Raw genomic sequence first — 3,755 nt, 5'->3', positions numbered from 1 at the left:
CAAACCTTACACTTAATTCAAACCTTTCCTTCCCAAATCACCTCCAACTTCCCTAAAGCTGTCTCTCCCTCCTCTAAACATTTGCAACATTTAATGTATCTCTTCCAGTCGACACTTGTCAGATATTACTGGTGTTGGGAGATCTTTTTCTCTCCATCTAGAGCTCTGCTGTCCAATCTAGTTCCTCCTAACTTCATAGGGCTATATACATTTCAAATTAAATTTAAATTAAAGTAAAAACCCTGTTCCTCATATGTAGTCACCAGATTTCCACTGCTCAATAGCATGTGTGACTAGTGTCTACTATTTTAGACAGTGTAGATTAAGAACAGCTCCATCATCACAGAAATTTCTAACAGACAGAGCTGCTCTAGATTGTGAGCACCTCAAAGGCACATCTTTTAAAATGTCAGTCCTGCAATTCCAGATGCAGGTAAAGGTGTATGGAAAGGACATTCTCATTCAAAGGGGAAATGGGTACAAACACTTTTGAGAATAATCTGGTAATATTTAGTAAATTTAAAAATATACAAACTTCACAATTTCCACTTTTCCACTTTTTCTTATACTCTAGAAAAAACTCATACTCATAGGCATAAAATGACATGCACCAAAAGTTCACTGCCGCTTTGCTTATAAAAGCAATAAGTTAAGAATAAAATCTAAATATCCATCAATGAGGATATGAATGAATAAAATAAAGAATATTCATGTGAGAGAAAACTATACAAAACTTAAATAAAAGAATCATTCTTTGTATCAGCCTAGAAGATATAAAAACATATATATATATATATATAATAATGGGAAAAAAATGTATGCAATGATATGCCGCATTATAAACATTAAAACTTAGGCAAACAACACTATATATTATGTACATACACACACAATGTTGTGACAATATAAAGACAAGGACAAGAACATGCAATAACCTCATAATCTGCTGCTGCTGGTCAAGGTGACGGTGAGAGGAATGAAACTGGGAAAAAGAATTAAAGGATGTAAATGGTATTTGTTAAAGTAATTATCAGTATTATTTATATTAAACATTTTTAAATATAAAGTGACTATGGAGTCATGGGTATGAAATGTACAATGTGGTGAATATAATCAATAATTATATAATATTTTTGTATGGTGACAGATGGTATCTAGACTTATTGCAGTGATTATTTTGAAGTGTATAGAAATATTGAGTCACTATGTCATGTAACAGGAACTAATATAGTGTTGTATGTCAATTCTACTTCAAAAACAAACAAACAAAAAACTCATAGAAAAGGAGATCAGATTTGTGATTACCAGAGGCAGGGGGAGGGGGAAGGAGAGGGGGATTTGGATGAAGGTGGTCAAAATTCCAGTTATAAGATAGATAAGTACTAGGTATTTATTTATGTAATGTATGACATGATAAATATAATTAACACTGCTGTATGTTATATATGAAAGAGACTAAATCCTAAGAGTACTCATCCCATGGAAAAAAATATCTCATTTTCCTATTTCTTTAATTTTGTCTCTGTATGAGATGACGGATGTTCACTAAACTTATTTTGGTCATCGTTTCGTGATGTATGCAAGTCAAATCATTATGCGGTACACTTTAAATTTATACATGCGCTGTACATCAACTATAACTCAATAAAGCTGGAAGAAAAAAATAAAGCAACTATGAAAAAATGTTATTATTTGTTAATTATGGATGGTGAGCAGTTAGATATTCTTTCATAATAAAAATATTCAACAAACTAGAAATAGAAGGACATTTACTCAACTTGCTAAATGCTATCTAAGAAAAACCCACAGCTAATACCGTATTTAATGGTGAGAGACTGCATATTTTCCCCTTAATATCAGAAACAAGACAAAAATGTGTCTGCTTTCATCACTTCTATCCCACATCATAATAGAGGTTATAGCCAGGGTAATTAGTAAAAAATATGAAAAATATGACACCCAAATTGGAAAGGAAAAAGTAAAACTATCTCTGTTTACAGATGACATAATCTTGCATATGGGAAATCCTACAAAATTTCTTTTTTTTCTTTTAATAGATCTTTACTGGAGTATAATTGCTTCACAACACTGTGTTAGTTTCTGTTGTACAACAAAGTGAATCAGCCATATGCATACACATATCCTCGTATCCCCTCCCTCTCGAGCCTCCCACCCACCCTCCCTATCCCACTTCTCTAGGTCATCACAAAACACAGAGCTGATCTCCCTGTGCTATGCTGCTGCTTCCCACTAGCTATCTATTTTACATTCCATAGTGTATATATGTCGATGCTACTCTCACTTTGCCCCAGCTTCCCCCTCCCCTGCCGTATCCTCAAGTCCATTCTCTATGTCTACATCTTTATTCCTGCCCTGCCACTAGGTTCATCAGTGCCATTTTTTTTTTATTTTTAGATTCCATATATATGTGTTAGCAAAATTAGTAAATGAGATTACAAAAGTTGCAGGATACAAGGTCAGTATACATACATTAATTATATTTCTACACATCAACAACAATTATTGCAAAAATAAAATTAAGAAAACAATTCACAATAGCATAAAAAAAATAAAACACTTAGGTACAGATTTAACATTAGGTGCAAGACTTGGGTACAGACAACTACAAAAAAATTATTGAAAGAAATTAAAGAATATTTAAATCAATGGAAGAACACCCATTGTCATGGAATGGAAGACTTAATATTGTTAATAAGGCAACACTCCCAAATTGGTCTACATATTCAATGCAATTCCTATCAAAATCTCAGCTGCCTTTTTTTTTTTCTGCAGAAATTGACACGTCCATCCTGAAATTCATATGAAATTGAAAGATGATAAGAATGGAGAAAGCAAACTTCCCCACATACCCCTACTGGAAAACAACCTTATTGAGATTCTACCAGCTGTACAAATCTGTTCTGACATTAGGCCCCTTCTTCCTTTGCCATTCAGTCCTTCTTAAGTGATCCCATGAATGGTTTCTTCTCCACAGTCTGGAAGCAGCCTTGGCCAAATTTGGCGGTGGTGTCTATAAACTTGAGGTCAGTCTTCTCCAGAGCCTGCCATTTGGTCTGCACCAGCAAGTACTAGGGCAGGGTGAGCACTCACTTGTTTGTTCCCACCATGCAGCTTTTGAGCATGATAAGCTAATTGGTCACTTCACTGTAGTGGACAAAGCCACCGTGGGAAGGTGCAAGGCCATTGGGTCAGCACAGATCCAGCATGGGGCTGGAGACAGGTCTGACAACACATGAGCCACTCCCCCCCCACCCCGCCCAGATTCTGGTGGTCCCAGCCACCTGACCAGAGCTGTTCTCAGAAGGAAGACAGCAAGGAATACTTCCACAGTCTGACTCTGACACTGTGCCCCGCAATCATGCAGGAGCCTCATTACTGAAAGGGAAAGCAAACTTAAAAATAAAGTTGGAGAATTAACCATTTCTAATGAAGTGTAGGCTTAGAATAAATATATAGTTCAATGGAATGAAATTGAGAATCCAGAATTAAATCTTTACATTTATACTCAATTGATTCTCAACAAAGGTGCAGAAAAATTTAATGGAGAAAGAACAGTCTTTTCAACAGTTGGTTCTAGGACACACACAAAGGAATAAAGTTAGACTCCTACCTCACAACAAACACAAAAATTAATGCAAAATTTAGTATAACCCCAAATGAAAGAGCAACAACCATAGAATTATTAAAATAAAACAAAAGTGTAACTCCTCATGATTTTGTTAAGCTAATTTTTT

At 35.1% G+C, this 3,755-nt stretch overlaps 1 non-coding gene across 1 annotated transcript; it reads right to left on the bottom strand.

Moving 5' to 3' along the window:
- Positions 1-3,311: 3,311 nt before the first annotated feature.
- On the bottom strand, positions 3,312-3,405 carry LOC115857382 (small nucleolar RNA U83B). Its single transcript, XR_004041247.1, has one exon. It is a non-coding gene; the product is annotated as a small nucleolar RNA U83B (small nucleolar RNA).
- Between the last annotated feature and the right edge of the window lie 350 nt (positions 3,406-3,755).

The sequence above is a fragment of the Globicephala melas genome, chromosome 5 (assembly GCF_963455315.2).
Source record: "Globicephala melas chromosome 5, mGloMel1.2, whole genome shotgun sequence".
NCBI lineage: Eukaryota > Metazoa > Chordata > Mammalia > Artiodactyla > Delphinidae > Globicephala > Globicephala melas.
This window is presented reverse-complemented; position numbering and strand designations above follow the sequence as displayed.